Source organism: Lissotriton vulgaris, chromosome 2_1, assembly GCF_964263255.1.
Source record: "Lissotriton vulgaris chromosome 2_1, aLisVul1.2, whole genome shotgun sequence".
NCBI lineage: Eukaryota > Metazoa > Chordata > Amphibia > Caudata > Salamandridae > Lissotriton > Lissotriton vulgaris.
This window is the reverse complement of record NC_141687.1, coordinates 240,697,063-240,720,276: the sequence shown is the minus strand read 5'-3', so window position 1 is coordinate 240,720,276 and position 23,214 is coordinate 240,697,063.

The following is a 23,214-nucleotide window of genomic DNA, read 5'->3' as shown; positions in this document are numbered from 1 at the left end:
CCCTTCCTCACTGATGTTACCCGCACACCCTGCCCCATAGGCAAAATAAAACTATGAGCTGTGAGCTAACGGCCACGTATCCTTTCTCTTTAATTTTTTTACACGGACGAGATGGTGAGGAGTAAGAAAACCGATCAGCCGTGGCAGCATACTGAAGACAAGTTGAAGGAAGCCTACACCCCTCCCCCCTTTGAAGGACTGAACATTTACGTTTTTTTGTTGTAAAGCCCAATAAAACTTGATTATAACGGCACTTCGATATCGGCTCCTTCTCTCCTTGTACACCCTTAAGGTTACAGAACTATAAGACAGCACTGTGGGATAGTTTGCAGTAAAGTAAACAGGATGGGCTACAAAATTGGAAAGGGTTGCAGTGGAAACATTTTCCTCATTGGTTAGAGAGTGTCCAGGAGTCACCCCCCACCCACTGGCTAGCTTAAATCCTACAAAGTTGGCAGCTCACCCACAGCTCATCAGAACACTCTGGACCTGTATAAGAACAGAAGACTGGACTTGCAGTTTGAGACTCGAAGGGCTGGATTTGCTCCCACTTGTACCCAGGATGAAGACGTGGGGTTTAAGGGTCAGTTGGCTGGCGTTTTGTGTGGCTGTTGGATCACAACAAGCTTCAAGAAGCCCTTTTCCTGCACCTCTTCGGGAGTGAGTCCTGGCCTCTAACTGCTGTCCCTGAAGTCCTGGGAGGCTTAGAAGTGACCAAGATGAGCTGCTCTAGAAAGTCTGAAAAGTTGGGACTTAGAACATTATTGGCGCTCCAGAGCTTTAGTCCGACCTTGCGAACAATGGCCTCGATTTTGAGAGGACTTTGTCAGACGCAGCACCAGGCTTGCCCCGCTGAATAAATTAAAACTCCATTAAAAAAATTATGTCCGGATGTAGGACTCTTGGGCAGCCAAAAGAATGAAGAGTATCTGCTTAGAACTTCTGTGGCCACAAAATTTGAATTTCTCCCTCTCTGGGCTTTTCTAAGGCGGGGACATACCCACTTGGTGTATCAAACCTTTACTGTATTACAGTCATACTAAACCATGCCTTCGTCCTGGTCATCAGCTTGGCCCACTGGATGGATTTAAACTCCATAAAAAAAGACTGTGTCTAGAGGGCGGAATCTTGACAAGGTAAAGGCATGAAGAGCATCTCCCTAGAACCTTTGCGCCCACAAAATTTGAATTTCTTTTTCTCTGTGCTTTTCTTTGACTGGGACAAATCCATTAAGGGTATCCGACCTATGCTGCATTACAGTCAGCCTAAAATTATGCCTACATCCTGGTCACCCTTGATTAAATTCAAATGTATTATTAAGAATGTTCGATTAATTAAAATCATTACATCAGAAACACCCCACTCCCTAGTAATTCCTAAAAACCTTAGTGCACAGTCTTTAAATGTTGTTTGTGCATTTCCTTTGTGGCACAGAGTCTCCTTATGGTCCATGGTGAGATGGCCACCCAAGGTATCGGGCTTGTTAATCTCACAGCATCTTACCTTTCTTCTCCTGGTAGTCTTAATAATGCAGGACAGTTCCCAGATCTTATTATTTAAAAGACATTAAAAATCCAATTTAAAAAGAGGGCCACCTGATAAGACTTTGCTTAAGATTTCACAATTCCTATTGTTGCACCTGGCCCAAACTAGTAAAGTGCATTGCCGGCCCAGAAACAACGGTCTCTAATTATCTCCAGAGTAAAGTGCTTAGCGCACAACGATGAGATCCAGTATCAGTATATCTTCCTTGTTCCTTTAAACTTATTGAGGAAACTTATGTTGCAGGGCTGTATTTGCTGCTGTCGGTATTGTACTGCAACCATTTTCATAAATCGGCTGAGGCTGAGAACTGGCACAATTCCCCTTTTAGACAACCGAGAATTGTGTCCCTGCATGATCTAATATTCAAAGCAAGGAAAATTAGGCGTAAACAAAACCGCCTCAGGGGCCTTATTTATGAAGGCCTTGCGCCGCCGGTGCGTCACTTTTAACATGGGAAAAAGTGACGCACCGGTGGCGCAAGGCCTTCATAAATAAGGCCCCAGGGTTTTTACCCTTTTGCAAATGCACATTGTTAGAAATTGGGTTGTTGGTTGACTGGGATGTAAACCGTAGTCAAACAGCAACCACAGTTCTAGTCAGAGTAAGTGTTAACTTGCAAGGAGGAGGGGTTATGGTACCCAGGGTTCTCCATCCTAATAATGGGGGTAGTTTTCAAGAGTTGCAGATGTCCTGAATGGAAGGGCACCTAACCCATTGAAACAAGGGATTTGGTTTAGGAAGGTGGACAGAGCTGGAGTAAATCTTCTGGCTTTAATGAAATTCCCAATGGAAAAAGAAATATAGGAAATTGATTTGAATATTGTAGATTCTGTTTAATGTTGTTCTTGCAAAGGCAGGAATAAATGTGCACAAGGACAGCTGACATGTAATTCGCCCATAATGGCGTGCAGGCCTGGCGCTTTTTCGAGGTTGTTTATAGGGGTGTGTTCATGCCAGAGTGAAGTGAGGGGCATTTTCCCCTTAAACTGGATTGGATCCCAGTAGAAAAGTGCCTCCATTTTAAAACCTTGTGTGTTGCTCATAACTTTCTGTACTGCCAGAGGGCCCCAATCTTGTCTAATCTTTTATTGCGGTACCAACCCTCCTGCTGTCTTCACTCAGCCGATCTTAATCTGGCCACTGTCTCACGTTTTAGGAGAGCCAGAGCTGGAGGCCACTCCTTTCATGCCAAGGCCCCTGTTATGTGTAATTCACTACCTCTCCCTATTAGAGACATTGCGCACCATCGGCACTTCAAGAAATCCCTGAAGACATGGCTCTTTTCCATGTAATGCCTGCTCCTTCTGTTAGGCTGACAATTACAGTTCTTTCATCTCTGAGGTCTACCGCTGGGAAGCCCTGTTTGTTGGGGCAGCTATGCGCTTTGTTAATCCCTTAAACATAACATATTATAGTCCCAGAAAATGATTCTGTACAAGACAAAGTTCAAAATAAAAAAAATAAAAAAAGTTTAAGGAAGTTTGAGGCAGACAGACAGGGTACCCAACCCACAAAGTGTTAGAATAATGTGACAGGTTGTGTATAAGCCATGGCGAAATGCCACAAATAGAAATAATATATAATGCAGGAACAAGAGATGGACCAAGGCGGAGACGTCGTGGGTCCAGATGTGAGTCAATTGCAATAAATTATGTCAAAGCAGGTTTAGAGGAATACATTCGAAAAAACATAACATTTACCCAAAATAGGAATACAAAAACACATGGAATTAAAACATGATGGCTACGGTTTGAAAATACACCCATAATACATAACAAAAAAACAAAAAGTGAGGATTTGGTTAGTAACATTAGTGTCATTTTGTATTCACATACGCGTTCCGGAAAGAACAGGTTCACATATAGATTTCAAAAGTTCAAAAGGAGCAGAAGTATTATCGAGCATCAAGAAAAGATATTGAAGTTGTCAGGATGAATGTTGGAAAAAGAGCCACAGGGGTGAAAGAGGTTCATAAAAAGTATTTTCATTGCTAGTCATGATCACTGGGCGATAAAAGTAAGCCTGTGATTAAGAAGATGTACCACTTATGCTAACACATTTGAGGGGTCGTACTTAGTGTGACCAAAACCTGAGGACAGGTGTGCTCTTTTGTTAATGATTTCTAACATTAAGGTGTGTTCAGAAGTGATGGAGTAAGTGTCAGGCTAACCCTAAATTAACCTTTGCTCACTCCTGGTAGTATAACACACAGCAGTTAACCTTAGCATAGAAGCAGTGTTTAATGTATTTGTGCAACACTTCAAACAGTAAAACTGTGAAAACACCACATAAAAAGATACCACGCCAAGTTAGAAGAATAGTTGTGACTTTAATAAATAAACAAGAACAAAATGACAAAAATCCAATATGTAGAACTTCAGATATTGATTGTAAAAGTTTTAAAGTAAAAACAGAGGTAGGAAGTGTAAAGCGCTAAAATGGAATGTCAACATCGAGGCTTGAGATGAAAAGACCAAGGTCAAGGATGCGTTGTACAGTCAATGCAATGTATCGGCTCCAGTGAGCGGGGAAGCTGCGATGTGGAGTTGTGTCGTAAAGGCTGTTGTCAATGGGGATGCAAGGACCATGCACAGAGAAGAGTGTTGCACAGTGGTAGCTTCGAAGGCGATGCATCGAGCCTGATCCCTGCAGCGATGCGCCGGGTCAGATCCACGCAGGTGGGATGCGTTGGTTCAACTGAAGATGCGTTGTTTGATTCCGCCGGTGCGATCACCTACGGCCTACTTCCAAGGGTTCAGGACTGGGGTGACACCACTTGTCAGGGCAGACTCGCAGATGGCAGAGGCCAGGTGCAGAAGCTGGGTGATTGGAAGTCTTTTATGTCCATGAGACTTCACATCATTTGGCCAGCCAGCCAGCCCATTATGTGGGGACAGAACACAGCCTATTCAGTTGGAAGTGAGGCTGGGTCCAACTTCTCACTCCCATCCTCCCAGTGTGGCCTATCAAGCCATACCTAAGCTCGCATTGTACGTGGCTGTCTAGAGGAATACACACAGCCCTGCTGTCACCCACTCCAGACAGGTGATCAGAGACAGGCAGCAGGCACCACGTGGCTAAAGTATGAAACACCAGCGGACCCTTTCAAGAGAGATACATAATCATAACCGTAAAACTTCAATCAGGATTGGGTCTATTACTATCCAAATGGACGGTATTATGATTTATTTAACGAACAAAATAAAACATAGAACAATACATTAACATAAAGCGAGCAGGAAGTGACTCGGTTTCTGGAAATCAACACATTTCCTTACCTCAGGCATTTAACTTAAAAGTGACATTTAGTGAGATAAGAAATAGCAATAGTCACACTAGAAGGAACATCTTGTACTCCGCATAAATCATAAATAACGGTTAGAGTTAAGATGTGGTTGTCTACGACGTTTCGATCCCCAACAACGGTTATTGGCTCATCATCAGGACTAGTGACGACGTTTCGATCCCCAACAACGGGTATGGGATCATCATCAGGACTAGTGAATCAGAATGCCTGAAAAGTTGCTATAGGTACAGGTAGTGGCACATCATTCTGAAGGGAGAGTAACGGTGTCCCATCCAAGGTTACTGGTTAGAGCGCAGACTGCAAAATTCCAAGAAGAATGCAGGATAAGGTTGTAGGGGAGAACAAGGTCTCAACCTCAACCTCACCTAATACCGTAATTTTAAAGCGTAGCCCTGGAAGGACGTGATAACATGCTTGGCGCTCGGGGAGATAAGGATCTTAAAGCTGCAGCGCTGCAGAATAGGTATTATTTTGGTAAATGAGAGGCTTGGGGGAGACAAGGTACCCGCCTCGCTGCAGAGTTGGAATTAATCGGGTGAATGAGAGGCCTAGACAGTTGCTGCGAGGAACTCGGTCCGTAAGTGCCTATTTTGTTTGTTAAATAAATCATAATACTGTCCATTTGGATAGTAATAGACCCAATCCTGATTGAAGTTTTGTGGTTTTGATTATGTACCTCTCTTGAAAGGGACCGCTGTCTCTAATAACCAACTTTCTAAAATTGGCATTTTCAGAATTGTGATTATATTTCTGACTCCACCATAAATTAGGATTTTAAATTAGGATTCCAGAGACACCAGACTTGGGGATCTTATGTCTTCCCAGTTGGAAATTACACTTATAGAATGTAATAAGGTAATCCCAATGTTATCCTATGGGAGCGATAGGCCTGGCAGTAGTGAAAAATGACTTTAAGAGTTTTTCACTACCAGGACATGTAAAACTTAAAAGTACACGTCCTGCCTTTTAGATACATTGCACCCTGTCCTCTGGGTTGTTCGGGGTCTACCTTAAGGGTGACTGATATGTATTAAAAGTGAAGACTTGGGCCTGGCAAAAGGTTTATTTTGCCAGGTCGACATGGCTGTGGAAAACTGCACACACAGGCTCTCCTGAGACATGGTAAGTGGTTGGCACAACAGTCCTTCGGGCCCACTATTAGCATTTAATTTATAGGCCCTGGGCACATGTAGTGCGTTTTACAAGGGACTTAGAAGTAAGAAGTAAATTAAATATGCCAATTGGGTATGAGCCAATGTTACCATGTTTTAGAAGCGAGAGCACCTGCACTTTACTACTGGTTAGCAGTGGTAAAGTGCTAACAGTCCTAATACCAGCAAAAACGAGGTCAGAAAAGTAGAGGAAGAAGAAAAAAAGTTTCAGGGTGACCCTGCAAAAAAGGCCATTTTTAACACACATGCAGCAGGAAGCCCACCAAATTAGTGCATAATCTACATTGATTGCTTGCATGAACGAAGCAAGACTCGGGTTCGCCAATAAAGCGATGTTGTTTTCAGGATGTGCCCAATAACTGACTTTGATTTTGAATGACAATATTGACTATTTGTGTGATGCAATAATAGTGAGAAGTCGCACGAGAGTTTATCGCGTTTTTGTTACTGTTTCAATCGATGCGAGAATACTGGATTGTGGGCAATGTAGTTTAGGAATGTAGTTTTGTGACGTTAACTCCGGTCACGAAAGCTGGAAACAGCGGGAGTAACGGGCCAATCAGGAGGGGGGGGATTAAAGAGGAGGAGATTTAAATACAGGTGATGTAGAAGGACGTGCAATTTTTTTCAAGATGGAGATAAGAGCGGTGTTATTTTAGCGTCCATGGCAGGTATGTGATATGTGGCACTATACGGCAGAGAAAAATGAATAGAGTTTTTTAAATAACAGAAAATAGAGGGAAGGTTACGATTTGGGAACCTGGTGCCAAGACTGCGTTTAACAATGCAAGTAGAAGGAAGGTGAAACTGGGGAGGTTTTTGAGCGGAACGTGATAAGAGGAAGTAACGTGGGAGAATAATAAGGGCTGCGTGAAGACGCTACATAAGCACCCTTGATAAATAAGAGTTGTGATTTTTGGCATAACAAACTATGGGACTTTAAGGAAGGTTATTGCCAAAGAGTGATTGCTCGCTTTTTGTAAAAGAGAAGGGTTATCTCATTGTGCAGGAAGGTGGTTTTGCATAAATTGAGCACAGGAAATGTGATTGAGCAGCATGTAACATTTGTCGATAGGTTAAATTAACGATAGGAAAGTGATTAATATGTAAATGTGATGTTCATGTTTCTTTTCTTATTGTCATTTGTAGTGTTCCCTGATGAAGGGCAGTGTGGTGCCCAAAATGCATTGGAATTTTAATAAACATTGCTCTGGACTAACCTCTGCATTTGTCGTGTTTGAACCTGACAGTAGAAACCTTGGAAAATGGCAGAATGTATCCCGTGTGTGAATTGGAGCTGAAAGCTCATCTAGACACAGATAAAAAAGAAGGATTGAAAATGGAAAAATAAGGAGAAAATCAATAGGACAAAATGGAGTACTGTGTAAATGTAGCCAAAAGTGGCTAGATGTTGCTGTGCGAGTGGCTTGGGGTAGCAGGTGTTGCCCCACCCGTCTTCCTTTGTTTCTCCATTCCGTCATCAGTACCAGTAACATCTTAGTGGTATCAAACCACATCACAGCCTCATAAGTTCATATTTTGAGGTGTTGGGAAGAGGCAGACTTAAATAGATTGTCAGGGAGCCCAGAGTGTAGAGGTCTGTTGCCCCATTGCTGTGCGCCTTGTTCTTTAAGTTCCATAAGTCTTGATCTACTGATAGTAGTTTTGCATTCTTCAATAAAAGTTTTGCTATAACTTTATTCAGTACATGTGTATTGATGAGATTTTCCACATTCAACATTTTGATGGACTTTGTTAAAAGAGATCCCCATCAGAGTTTGTCTCTTGTGTTTTCTTCCAGAAAAGTTGTTTCATTATACTGATTTCCACTGACTTTAATTTTAAGTAATAGGATATACATTTGGCGAGTAACACCAGATCTAGTTTGGGGAGGTTAAATTGAAGCCTGATTTGTGCTTGGCTGGTGCAATTTGGGAGTGCAAACAGGCAACGACATTCTGCACATTGCTGTTTATCCAGGAATTCAAATAGTTGATCTTCTGACATTATGGCTCCCTCTTTACATCCAACAACTGTTGATAATGCTACAAGGTTTAGGCAAGACAAGTAATTTTTAATGCTGACTCTTCCAGCAATATGCAGAGTGAAGATGCATGGGCTCTAAGAAGGGGTGAAAGAACAACAAAGCCTCATTAACAAGTAATTGGTCTTTTAAAGACCTGTGAAGAACTCAGTGGTGCTGTGTGCGTACCCGGGAAGCTGTCTCAACCCAGGCTGCCACACATGATGGGAGGTGAGGGGGGCTGAAGCCCTTTGAGCCCAGTGGGCGTTGGGCGCCTGCCTGGGACTGACCAGAGTACTTTCCAAGTCTGCCATATAAAGGTTAACTAGCTGAGGGTCAAGAATACATCCTTATTTGAGGCCTTTATTTGTAGCAATTTTTTCTGAGGTAATCCATTTAGTTGATAATTTAATCTTCACCCAAATCTCGCTATTCAGCGACTCAACTTTGCCAAAGCCTGCCTCTTGGTTCGTTGTCAAAGGCATTCTTAAAGTTGATGAATGTCGCAGGTCGCACTGAGTGGCGTAGATATTGGTTGAGAAGCATCATCTCTTAAACAAGGCAGAGTAAGCAACTTATCCTCAATATTACTGTTTATTTGAAAGCTAGATTGGAACCCAGGGAACAGCTGTTTCTTAGTGGCCCACGCTTTCACCTCCTCACTTAGTTTTTTTTTTGTTGCAGGTTCATGCAGCGCGAACTCGACCCATAGGTATTGGAGCGCTTTACATGAGTACCAGTTACGTTACATAAGGACACATTCATATTTTGGTAGGCGCAGGGAGATTAAGTGATTTCCCCAGAATCACAGGTTGCTGAGGCGATGCTAAGGCTCGAACCCGGTACCCCAGCTCTAAGGTCGGCATCTCTAGCCGTGAGGTCACACTTAACTGGGCATAGAATTTCCCCTTGATGTTTAGCAGTGCTATCGTGCGATAATTTCTTGGGGCATTCCGGCTTTCCTTCTTGTACATTGGAACCAGGATAGACCCACGCTAGCTTTCAGGTACCGTCCCAGTGTGGAAAAAACCCCTCATAGACGGATGTTGCGATTGGCTCCCAGAATGAATGTTCTGTTTTAAGGAGGGCGACTGCCAAGCAGTTTGGCACTGGGGCGCCTTCCCCTCTTAACTTGCTTAACCCTATCGGGAACTGTCCGATGTATAAGTGCTCATGTGAGGCCGACTGCTCCCATGCATCCGAGGCCTTGGCACAGGCAATCCCTCTGATGCAGGCATTAGAGGGATTCTCTTTTCCCCACCAACAGCCTCAAGAGCTGGGGAAGAGCATCCTCATCTCCCTATGCTGTATTTTAGGTTTCCATGAAATGACGATCAGCGCACACTAGAGCCTCATTTCAGTTTCACTTTCTACGTACTCTGGGGGCTATCTAAGACCCCTGAGCAGGTAGAAAGTCAGGAGAGGTATTGTTGGAAAGGGGAGAATCTCCCCCTTTCCAGTGGTACCCCTCCCTAGTGGATCCCTGCTTGGGGATTCCCACAGGAGGGTGATCCCCAAGCAGGGATCCACCCACTAGGTACTAGGGCAGGGGAAGCGGCCCCTTGGGGCAAGGGTCTTTGCTCCCCCCATATAATTTGGGCGAGTTCAGTCTTTCTGCCCCCCTCGGGTGGCAGATGGGGCAGAAAGCCCACTGGACGCCTGGCTTTTTCCCCCTTTGAATTTAGGGGTGGAGGCTGCCCAAGATGGGCATGCCAATACCCGCCCACAAAATTCCAGTCTTTCTGCCCCCCCCTGGGCGGGGCAATTGCATGCAAAAGCCCCCAAAAAGCCTACTAAATACCAGGGATTTTTCTTTCCACTGCAATTAGGGGTGGGGGCTGCCCAAAATGGGCCTGCCAATGCCCCCCAAACCCAACAGTATTTCTCCCCCCCCCTGTAGGCAGATGGGGCAAAAGCCCCTGATCTGCCCCCCGCAGAAAGCCCACTAGGCCCCAGGGATTTTTGTAATTTTTATATGTAGAGGTGGGGGTTGCCCAAAATGGGCACGCCAGTGCCTCCACCCCTTCCCAAAAAAATTGCCACATCCTTTCTGCCGGGAGGCAGATGGGGGCAATAATCGCTAGTCTGCCTGCCCCTCCCCATGGGGGCAGGCAGAAAGCCCACTAGGAGCCAGGTTTTTGTTGTTTTATTTATATGTAGGGGCGATTGGCTGGAGGTATGTATGGATGGTATTTGGCTGGCGGTGTGCGTGGATGGCGCTTGGCTGGTAGTGTGTGTGGATGGTTGTGTGTGTGTACTGACTCTTGGCTGGTGGTGTGGCTTGCATGGGTCTCCCAGTGTTTTTTTACCCAGAATCCCCCGCAAATCTCAAATTTACTTACAAAGTCACATTTTCCTCACATTTCTGTGTGGGTAAGTTGTAGGATTACCATGCAGGCACACATTTCCTAATACCCAGCTTTCCCTCTGGTCTCCCGAGAAAAATGATACCTCACTTGTGTGGAAGCCCAAAGTAGCGTAAGCCGAAAAACCTATCAACCAACTGCCCTTATAGACCCGCTTTGGGCCCCCATCAATGTCTACACGTTTTTGCCCCTTTAATATCATAGGCACTTGGCCCATCCACATAAGTAAGGTATCATTTTTATCGAGAGACTGAGGGGAATGCGGGGTAGTAGGACATTTGTGCTGTGCGTTGATCCCACAACTTTCCCACACAGATATTAGAGTAAATTCGACTTTTTAGCTAAATTTGAGGTTTGCAGCAATTTTTTGGAAGGAAAATGTTGGAGGATCAATACAAGCCACACCTCCCTGGACACCCCTTGGTGTCTAGTATTCAGAAATGTCTGGGTTTGTTCGGTTCCCATAGATGTCTGCAAACCCGGGAACAAAAACACAGGTGACCATCTATCTATCACAAAACTACTACTGGTTTTTCAAGGAGGTAACATGTGTTTTTGGTGCGTTTCAGACTCAGCGGCGATTTAAGGAAAGCTAACAAACCCACACATTTCTAAAAACTAGACAACTGTGGGAGTCCAGTGAGGTATGGCTTGCATGGACCCTCCAATTGTTTTCCTACCAAAAATCCCCTGCAAACCTCAAATTTAGCTGAAAAAAATCACTTTTTTATCAAATTTCTGTGTGGGAAAGTTGTGGGATAACTGGGCTGACAAAAATTTCCTACCACCAAGCGTTCCTCCAGGTCTCCCGATAACAAGCATTTACAATGCAATGGTTTTGCCTTTGACAATGTTAGAGCTATTGGCATTGTAAATGTTAAAATTTTCATCTATGTTTTTTTTGAGTAAACAGATAAATAAATGGTGTTGTTGTTTAGTAGTAAATAGCTTTCTTTTTCGAAATTGTGAGACTTGCCATCCCAGAACAGACAGCACAGTATTAGTTTGTACTGCAAGACCAGGGTTTGCCATGGAAGTAGGTGACAGCCATTTTCCCAGAAGATGACCCAAAGCCAATTTTTACTGTCCTTTTATAGCACATCGTTGTAGTATTCTGTTAAGAATTATATTGGCTTCAGAGCGAAGGAAATCTTACACACAAAGTATGGATACAGAACAGAAAGGCTGGGTAAGGTACCCCGCTCTCTCTATATACAACGCAGGAATAGCCATATTATGCCCCAAAGATTGGGATAATGACTTGCTGATCAGAGCTATGAGGAGGCTAAAATGGACAACAACGAGGGTCAGGGGTGGGTATGACCAGCAAAAACGCATGCCATAATTCAGTCTCCCCGCATTGTACTAGGTAAAACAAAAAGAAAAACACACACGCTTCAGCCATTTTGTAACTATTTCCCATCTCCAAACTGAGAAAAATATTGTTAAACTATTCTCCTATCCACAGCAGATGACAGAATGTACCAACCAGGCAATGGAAAATTTGAAACCAACTCTAGTCTGGGAATCATCTGCCACGAATATCAGCTGAAGAGAGTCACACCTGGTCTAGCACTGTATTTGCGACCTGCAGCTCACAGACCACAGAGAAGAGAGTCAGAGGCCACACATCTAGCAGAGGATTAATTCGAAATGGGTAGAGTAGATTAATCCTCATTGCAGCAAAACACAATTATGTATAAGACGTTAGACAGCAAGATAGTGTCAGAAACTAGCAACCACGATCTGAGAGTCACACTTGAGATCGTATCATCACCCCAGTTGTTTCTGAATCCCTACTTTCACCGACTCTCATTCTAGAGGGGCCAGTTATAAGGCCCCTGCTATCTAGAACACTATCTTCCCTTACCACAAATTAGTATCATATTAAGGAAAAGTGGAGTCCAGGGTGCACCTACATGGTGTACATGCATGTTAATGTTAATGTGGGTGTACTTGTAAAGCGCACTGTGACTCCATGGAGTATCCTGGCGCTGAAGACCGCTGGGGAACCCGTCCTGGCTTTCCCTGTGAGATGGTCCCTTTATGGATATCTCCAAGGTGAAACCAGGCATCCCCGGCGTCTGTGGGGGGCCGTTGTAGAGATGAGGCAAGCTTAATGCCCAGAGTTTCCGAGTGTGATCCCTGGTTAGAGTAGGCACCGAGGCGAGAATTATCGAGTCCGTTGACCCTGGTCCACAACCCATGTATAAAAAGTGGAACTGCAGGTCCTGTGTTACAAACTGAAGTTATCTGTGCACTAGGGGTGAGACGCTTTTTAGAGAGAATAGTAGGGTAAGGAAGGAGTTGTGGGTTGCAGGGGGAAATGACCTAAGTTCTGGTTTGTCAGGTTGCCAGTCCTCGCTCGTGTGTCCCTGAGGGTTCATCTGGACTTTTTGAGGAAGGTGAGTGAGGATGATCTGAATTTGTGTGTGAAAATAGTTTGCCAATTCAGTGCATCGGAGGTTAGAGGAGTCCAAGGGTGCTGGGGGGCAGGGTTCTTCATTAGTTTGGTGGCAATATGAAAAATTTCGCGGGGGAGTTGCTAGCTGCTAGAATCTTTCCCTCATAGAAGGAGGATTGTGCAGTTTTAATGTCTGATTTGTAATGGCGAAGGGTCGATTTATATTCTAGTTTATTTGTGGGTGAAAAGTCTTTTCTCCATTTTCTCTCAGCTTTTTTACAAAGCTGCCTTAGGATACGCAGGTTGGGTGTGTACCATGGAGAACGTAGGGAGCCCGTTTTCCTTTGGGCTCATACTTTAGGGAGCACCATGTTGAGAGAACCCTCAATCCAGTTGTGAAAGTTTTCATTGTTTATCTCAGGGTCGGTGGTGGGGCTGGTTTGTAATCTGTTCAGTTTGTGTACTCATTTCTCTACAGGTAATTTGGACCAGGGTCGTAGTAAAGAGCGCGGCGGTGGGGGGCAGGGTGTGGTATGGGAGTGTGTCCAGAGTAGAGGGATTAGAAAATGGTCAGTCCATGGTAGAGGGGAGGGTGTGATCCCAACCAAGTTTCTGAGGTTGGAAAAGATGGGGTCGAGCTGTCTATCTCCTTAAACGAGCTACGTGGGAAATGGAAAGTGGTATTCTGCATTATGTATTAGAAGGGTGGAAGGATCATCATTTTGAACAGAGCCACTCTCTCTAGTGGGTTGAGTGCTAGGGTTTGCCCGCGTTTGAGATCCTCTTTGGCTTTTTTGACCAGCGGAGTAATGTTCAATGCCCATTCCAAGTCAGGAAGTAGAGCAATCCAGATCCCTAATTATGTGAATGACTGCCTACTGATGGGGGTGGTTGAATGCCAGTCAAAGTATTCCCTGGAGAGGTGGAGGGGCACCAAGGTTTAGTTTGCCGGGTTGAGCCGGAGGCCCGAGATATTTTCAAATGTTTGGAGGGCCCAGAGGCACCTAGGACCAGAGCTGGCTGGGTCTGCCAGGAAGAGCAGGACGTCATCCGCGTACAATGCGATTTTATCGGTGAGGTGGCTCTCCCAAGCCCAGCCTTGGATCAAGCTGTCTGACCGAATAGGGCATGCCAAGGGCTCCATTGCCAATGCAAATAGGAGGGGTGAGAGGGGACAACCCTGTCTTGTGCATCTTTGAATCGGGAACACCTCCGAAAGGGCTTCATTGGTGAGCACTCTGGCTCTGGGGTTAGAGTAGCGGACCTGGACGAAACGTCAGAATTGTTGACATGGGCCCATCATCTCCAAGACATTCTCCAGGTAGCACCAGTCAACTATGTCGAAAGCTTTTTCAAAATCGACAAGGATTGCGATTGCGGGTGATGTGTGTTGGATGGTCCCCAAGGCCTCTCAGACTTCGGGAATTGTTCGGTTGGCCAGGGGATAGGAGACCAGCCTGTGTAGCAGCTTTTCATTCTTACCACCCACCCGTACACTTGGGCCATGAAGGAATGCCACAGCATCTTGGCCGACTCTTCGCGAATGGCTGTGAGTTGCCTGTCTTGTTGAACGTCTGGGGTCCCGTTTTGGGGCATTTCCAGCCGTGTTGCTTGTGCCTCAAGAAGAGACAGGCGGCTGTTTTGCACCAGTTGCAGTCCTTGAAACTGGCCTCTGGCTACTCCACGGATAGTGGCTTTACTTGCCTCCCAGAGGGTGCCCGGGGAGGGGACTGAGGAAGTATTGGCGCAACTCCTCCCCTATCGCTTTCTTGACCTCCTTGTCTTGCAGGAACCAGGCGTTCCATCACCACACTGGCCGATGCATGTCAGAGGTTCCACCTAAGTGTAAGATAGGGTTGAGTGATCTGAGATTCCCCGGGGGAGAATAGCAACGTTCAATTCTCTTTGGCATTCGGGGGCAGGCATTCGGATCAAGTCAATTTGTGAATGTGTGTGGTGGGCCGCCGATGTGTGGGTGTACTGAAAACCTCGGGGTTCCTGACCCTCCAGACATCGCATAGGCTTAGGGTAGCTGGCCAATTGGCCAATTTCTTTGCATGCGCTAACCTAGCAGGGAAGGGTGTGCCAGTCATGTCAAGTGTTGGTTGCATAACTGCATTAAAGTCGCCCCCTATCACCATCTGTCCCAGGGGAAGAACAGAGATAGTATCAGTGAGGTGCCGCAAGGAGGAGGTGAGCGTAGCAGGCGGGACAGCTATGGATGCCAAGTTGAGGGTGTTCCCTCTCCAGTGCTCCAGACACGGTCACAAACCAGCCCTGGGGGTCTGTAGTAATGTAGTTGGGAGTGAAAGGGAGGAGCAGTCGTAGCAGAATTGCAACCCCTCGCGAGCCTCGTTCGAAACCAGAGTGCCACACCCTGCCAAAACCATACCGCGCAAGGTAAGGAAACTGGGTCACCAGCAGATGGGTTTCCTGGAGCAGGAGTATATCGGGGCGTGTCGTTGGGCGAATTTTAGGGCTGCCACTCTTTTGATGCTGTCCAGTAATCCATTCACATTCCAGGATAGAATGTGGAGGGATTTACCTTTGGTGAGTGTCTGCACCATGGCTGATGTGCAGAATAAATGGGTCAAGGGGCACTGGGCCCTTAAGGGGCTGGTACATTTCAGTGGGAACGTGTAGTTGCGGTCCGTGCCCTGTGATGTGCGGTGTTGTCGTGCCAATGTGGTGGGCAAGTGTCAAGGTGCTGTAAACAATAAAGAAAAGAAACGATGACCAAACCAAGCATAAACCTAAACAAAGGACAAGAGTCCTAACCCTCCCCGCCCTACCTCCCCCCACCCTATACTTCCGGAACTGAAGTATCTGTTGCCCTGAAATTTAGAAAATAACAGGCTAAACTTAAACGCTTAGCAGGGAGTTGCGTGGTGGACACCTCCATAATATCGGATGCAATATAGCACCGGCATGTGTCTCTAAGTTCTGTACTTCTGTGAGACATATCCCCCCATCTCGCCTAGTCGGGACCTTTCAGGTCTGTGTTTCTACGAATCTTGGTGAGTCTCTAGATCGTGGGGTTTCTGGAGAGATCTGAGTCCTTGGACTCCGGGTCCAAGGGCGGGTTCAATTTGGGGTATAGTTAATCTGCGGAGCCATCCCAACGTCTTTCTTAGTAGACTGTAGGGTCAGTGGTGGTTTTGAGCCTATGGGCAACCAAGCTGGGTGACCCAGATGCCTCCCTGCGCGCCCCCCGGACCCTGCGTGACTGTGTGCGCCTCCTTCGCTACTTAGAGAAGAGGGGGCTGTTTGTTTGTGATCTGGACAGCCCATTTAAGGATGCAGAGCAGACCTGGATGGGTCATTCCTCAGTCAGCCAAGTCCAGGCAGACTGCGGGGACTCAAAGAAGTGAATTGTATTTTGAAAGACAACTCGGATATAGGCTGGGAGGAGGAGTCTGTATTGGAAGGCCTAGATTGCAAAGCTTCTGTTTGACCTCTGTGTATGAGCGCTGTTGGGTCTGAACTTCTTTGGTATAGTCTGGAAAAATCCTTATGGTTTGATTCTGGAACTTCAGGGTGCCCTGAGCCCGGGCAGCACTCAGGATAGCGCCTCTATCTTTAAAGTTTAAAATACTGGCGATGATGGGACGGTGTGGGGAGCCGGGAGAAAGTTTAGGGGCAAGAGAGCGGTGGGCACGTTCGATAGCAAACCATGCCGATAATGCGTCTTTGGGCATCCATGAGTTAAGCCAAGTTTCTACGAATGCTCCTGTTTGGGCATGCTTGGGAACCCCACCAGGAGGAGGTTGTTACAGCGTGACTGATTTTCAGTGTCCTCAGCCCTTCTGTGCAGTTCCTTAGTATGTGTTTGTAGGTGGGTTACTTGCTCCTTCAGCTGGCCGACTTCATCCTCAACTGGGGAGATGCAGGATTTTGCCTCCGAGATACGAGCCGTGGAGTTGCGCAAGTCTTGGCGAATGAGTGCTACGTCTACCCAGACCTCTCCAATCGTGTTCTCCACCGAGGCCTGGGACGCGCTGATGGCTTGCAGGATTGTTGCTAGATCAGTCCTTGGGAGGAAGGAGCTCCAGACTGCCTGCTCCACCGGACCTGGTTCGCTTGTGGTATACTGGTCCATTTAGTTTGGGTCTGGGTAGTGGATGACTTGGGGGCCCAGTCCTTCCCCATCTTAGATGTTGAAAGGGGGTTGTATCTATTTGGGTGGTGGTATGTCGCAATGCAAAAAACCCAGGCGGGGGAAAGTCTACAGCCCCTCCCCAGGAGGTGGTGCGGAGTAGCATAGCACTCAGTCCTCTGGCCGATGCCCCCAGCTGCAAGGGCCTCCCGAACATGGCTCCAGGAGTTGAGACAGTGCTGTGAGCGTCACTGGCAGGGTCGGGCCGAGGGGTGAGTGCAGCCCCACGTCTCAGCCAGGCAAACTGGTCGTGGGATGTTCGTTGACTAGAGCGCAGTGTCTTTGTTCGGAGCCTGGTTGGGGAAAGCGCAGGGGAACCCCGGATCAGGCCCCCAGCTGCTGGGTGTTGTCAGTAGGGATTCCTGGCAAGTCTCAGGAAGATCGTGATGGGCTATTGTGCAGCATGCAGGCCGGGGAGGGCACCCCCAGCATCCAGGACAGGCGTGGGATCCAGTGTCGTTGAATGTTTCCTTTATACGGTTTGATACTCTGAGCTGAATGAAAGCTATGTTTTTACAGAATACCATTCCCTTAACCTCCATCCAAGAGACTTTTGATCTCCAGGTCGCAAGGTCCTCAGCTGAGATACTGGCACTAGTACGAACAAAATGCCCTTTCCATTTCACAAATTCAAGCACAAAGGCCAATACCGTTATCGCATGGTACTCTATCTGGGCACACCTCGCCTTCGCGCACTAAGTGAAGTTCCTGTCATTTAGACCAGTGTGGATCAACTGTATTCTGCTTGTCCTCCGATGCCTGTTCTGCGGACACGAATGCATGTTGGACCTCTAACACTTCCACCGGACGTGGATGCTGTACTGGATCCGATAACAGCACATGTACTGCTGTGTCCTCAGCGTATTTCCATGTTGATGTTGGCATTCTTAGAGCCACCGCAGGATGCTTCAGCTCATGTTGGAATGGATCCGGCTCATCTACTAATACTCATGCCTTGGATATCACACAGGCTTCCACAACAGCGGCTGCAGAAAATACAGAGGAACATTTGTCCTTAATTGACCTGATCTGTGAGGTGTTGCAGGGACTGTTGTCGGCGATTGCAGGTAACAGTGATGTTGAGTCTCCCGGCTAGGACACATAACCATTTGGCTCATCGTGTTCTGGGAAAAATTTGGCTTTTTTCAAAACAATCAAAATTTTGAATTTTAAACAATAGACACTTTTGCTGAGCTGCATGGCTTTCAGTCACTCATAGGTGTTCGAACTATAGATACGGATATATTTTAGTAAAGACTAGTAAAGACTTCTATCGCTTGAATTATTATCTTATCAATTTTTTTCAATTATTATCGAACTTTTACATTTTAAATGCTATTTTCATGGATTTATTGATTCTTTGCTTATTACGCTTACAAATACGTTAGAATTTTAGTATGTCGTCCAGTCAGATGTGGAGTGGGTGTAATTGTTTCATATAGGTACCCCAACATAAGCTCAGGCAGTCACCTAATCTTTCACCTATATTCCCCTACCATTACACTACATAACAGTTCTTGGGACTGACCTTTTACCTAGTTATGGTACTGCTTACCAGACGTGGGGTTTTCCCTGATAACTAGCCTCATCCATTATGCATGAGGATTCTTGGAAACTCAGCAGGACTACCATCTCCTGCATAATAACTATGTATAAGGGTCATTCCTTTCGTCATCCTAAGTCCGAAATGACACAGCAAGGTAGAACCCCTGAGGGTACCACTTTTTGTATATAAACACCATATCTTCCTGGGGTAGGCAGAGGAGAAAAGGACTGCTGACACACTGACGCGAGACACTGAGGTTTGTGCATGCAGACACTCCAGCTCGCAGTGGTCTGACATCCCTCGCGGGTTGTCCATCTTGAGACCAAGACAGGGTCCCAAAGTCTCTCACTTCAGGTAATGGGGTTGACTTTATACTAGAGGGATTCTTGGCTCTACATGCTAGGTACACTTAGGTACATCTAGTTGGGGACGCATCGTAGTAGTACGCATTCTACTGTCTTGTATTTTTATACCTGTCTGTATTCATCTTTTTAGCACTATGGTAGAAATCTACCATCCTTTTGCTGGTGCTTATAATCATTTATATCTGTTTCTGTCTAAAGGTTGTTTTAGCACACCTATTTTACACTAGAATGATGCTGGTTCAATAAATGCTTATCGAAAATGTCCCCACAGTTTATTCTGTGTAGACAAAATGAGCACGAGTGACTGAGCGAAAAGTATTGCACTGTTTTCACGTTCCCTGATAGACAGAGTTGTCATGTTCGATAATTGCCAAGAACTATCCTCTACTTGATAAGAGGGGTTTCGAGTGGCACTGTGAGCTAACTGGTATACAGGCGAACATACTCGGTGGGGGTGTCTGGAATTAGGCTGAACACCAATCCCACAGTCTATGTGCGCAGATCCTATATAGGTTTATAGGAACTACACAACACTATTAACCATGAAAGTGGAGAGAGAGAGGTGACATAATGGCCAGAGCAGTAGACTTTGGAGCTGGGGTACCAGGTTTGAGTTTCAAGGTCGGCTCAACATCCTGTGATTCTGGGCAAATCACTTAATCTCCCTCATAAATGAATGTGTCCTTAACCCTTACGACGCCTCTGTCGGCCAACAGCCGTCGCGAGCACTACCTCCATAGTGCTTACCTCCGTAGTGCTTACCTTCATAGTGCTGCACACGTCCGTTGGACGACGCAGCCCGGCCCACCTAATTAAACCGCCGCACCTCAGCGGAATTCGCGCCACAGTTAAGCGGTTAACTGGTGCTTATGAATGGCACCAATGTTGATTAAGTGCATGTGCTAAGCACCGGACACCACAGGCTCGATTTAAGGACGTCTGTGAATATCTCAGGACTTGGACGTCAGAGAATGGTGCAAGTCATTATAGAGGGGCATCTTGAGAGCCCTGTTAATGTTTCGGCATTGGGGTATAAGCTTGAGGTATCATGAGAAGTCTGCAGAGCTTACGACACTGGAATTCCAGTCGATGCAGAGATGCATTATGAGAGCTTGATCAATATTTTATTACTTCGCACGATAAAGCTCAAATAGAGGCACATTGTAAGAGTACTGGGGATATCTCATCACTGTGATAGCAGCATGTGGCACATCATGACAGAAGTACATTTAAGAGCTCTGTTGAATGCATTAACAGCGAGATGGTAATGCATGGTGCAAGTCATGCCATATAAATGTCCTAGTGCTAGGATATCAGTGCAAGGGGTGAAAATCAGTGGTGGAGTATGCCGAGTGCAATCAAAATTGTTCTTCTCTCCTGTGGTACCATTCCTCTGTGTATCGGTGACCAACCAGTGTACATCATTGGCAGGTTCCCATCCAGTATATCCTATATCCGGTGCTGGCGGCAGGAAGGTCCTTGTTCCATCAGATGACTCTGTTGCACTTGGCCATTCTGCTTTGCGACCACACCTTGTCGTCACTCAACAACCAGCAACCTCTGACCCTGCTCTCAGGCAGGCCGCTCACCACGCTGCTGCACAGCTCTGCCTGCATTGTTTTTGCCTAATCTTGTATTTTCCCCTGTGCCTAACTTGCTTTCTTGCCCAGACTTGTTTTTATTCCCCTGTGCCTGTAATTATTTTCTTGCCCAGACTTGTTTTTATTCACCTGTGCCTAACTTGCTTTCTTGCCCAGACTAGTTTTTATTCCCCTGTGCCTGTACTTACTTTCTTTCCCAGACTTGTTTTTATTCCCCTGTACATGCTTTCTTGCCCAGACTCGTTTTTATTCCCCTGTGCCTGTACTTCCTTTCTTGACCAGACTTGTTTTTATTCCTCTGTGCCTGCACTTGTTTTCTTACCTAAACTTGTTTTTCCTTCCTGTGCCCAGTTCTCCCGCGGCCCCCGCCCGTTTTTCCGCAGCTGCATCCCTGCGGCCCGCCCCGTGCAATCCCATTCACCACCCGCTCCCTCTTCCCAGCTGGTCCTCCCTCCCACATCCCCTCATATGGAAGGGCACCTGAGGCAAGCCTGTCTGCGCCCGTCCGTGCCTGGACTGCGCCAGGACCCCTGGACACCGCAAACACCACAACGCCTGACATCGCTACGATGCCAGAACCTTCCACGCACTCAACACTGGACGATCACACACCTGCTTCCTGGCCGCCCGAAGTACATCCACGAAGCTTTCACCTGCCGGAACTGCAGCTTCACAAGCATCCGCCCCACCATGCTGCCGACCAGGAAAGAACACAACCACCTCAGATGCATACTTCTCAGCACCCGCTCTGCCCGCAAACACGCTGTTGAGCTCTGGGACTTACCCAACTCAACCTCCCCAGACGACGCTCTCCTGACGGAGACCTGGCTGAACCCCGCCTTGGCACCCGACATAGCCATAGCTGTCCCGGAAGGCTACAAGATTCCCCCATAGGGACCGCACCAATGGAGCAGGAGGAGGAATCGGCATCGTCCACAGGAACACTCTCAGAGTCTCGACCAACACCGACGGCACCCTCAGCATCGCTGAACACCTGCACTTCCAGATCCACACAGACCCCCACACCACTCTCAGAGGAACCCTCATCTACAGATCCCCCGACCCCGACCACAGTTCAGCGACTCCATCGCCGACTTCGTCAGCACACACACCCTCACCTCCACGGACTACATCCTCCTCGGGGACCTGAACTCCCACTTCGAGAACAACGACCACACCAACTCCACCACCCTGATCGACAACCTAGCCAACCTCGGACTCAGACAACTTATCACAACACCCACCCACCCACTCCGCCGGTCACATTCTTGACCCCCATCTTCTCCGCAAGCCCCCACGTCTCCTTCAACCACACTACCGAACTCCACCTGACCGACCATTGCTGCATCCACTTGACATTCAAGAAACCCACCACGCACCACCGCACCCAACAGATGCCTCGCCGCATGCTGGAGAAAAGTCGCCAAAGACCAGCTAACCACCACCTTCGCCCAGAGCACACTTGCCGACCCCACCGACTGCGACACCACCGCCCACAACCTCAGACAGTGGATCAACGACTGCGCCAACACCCTTGTCCTGATCAAGAAACCCTCCAACAGTCACACCAACAAGAAAGTCAGTTGGTTCGCTGAAGACCTCTGGGCCTCCAAGCAAACCTGCCAAAAGCTGGAGAAGATCTGGCTTTGTGAATAAACACCGGACAGCCACAAAGCCCACAAGAACGCCACCCGCAGACACCATCACCTCATCAGATCAGCCAAAAGGGCCTCCTTCAAAAACCGCCTAGACAACAACACGCACAACAGCAAAGAGCTCTTCAACATCGTGAAGGAACTCTCCAACCCCAGCTCCAACACCAACAACGTCCCACCCTTGCAAGACCTGTGCGACTTGCTGGCCACCTTCTTCCAACACAAGATCGCAGACATCCACGACAGCTTCAATGCCACTACCGTCCCGACAACCACTGAGACCTCAGCCCCCACGACCACCATCCGCACCAACCGTCTGCTCTCCAGGACCAACATCAACAACAACATCACCATCAAAATCATGAACAACATCCAATCCGGATCATCGTCAGACCCATACCCACACCACATCTTCAACAAAGCCTGCACATCAATCGCACCCCATCTCCGGAAAGTCATCAATACCTCCTTCAAGACAGCAACCTTCCCGGAGAGCTGGAAGCACGCCAAGATCAACGCCTTACTCAAGAAACCCAAGGCGGCCCCCAAGGACCTCAAGAACGGCAAAGGTCATCGAGAAGACCGTCAACGAACAACTGACCGGCTACCTCGAGGAGAACAACATCCTGGACCATTCCCAGTCCGGGTTCCGCAGCAACCACAGCACCGAGACTGCTCTCATCGCTGCTTCGGATTACATCAAGTCCCTGCTGGACAACAGAGAAATGGCGGCCCTCATCCTCCTGGACCTGTCAGCCGCCTTCGACACTGTCTGCCACCACACACTACAAACACGCCCCTACAACGCCGGGATCCAAGAGAAGGCCCTAGACTGGACTACCTCCTTCCTCTCCGGCAGAACAACGAGCATCCGCCTTCCCCCCCTTCCGCTCCGAAGCCACCAAGATCATCTGCGGCTTACCCCAGGGCTCATCCCTTAGCCCAACTCTGTTTAACATCTACATGGCACCGCTCGCCCACGTTGCCTGTCTGCACAACATCATCTCCTACGCCGATGACACCCAGCTGATCCTCTCCCTCACCAAGGACCCCCACACCGCCAAAACTAACCTT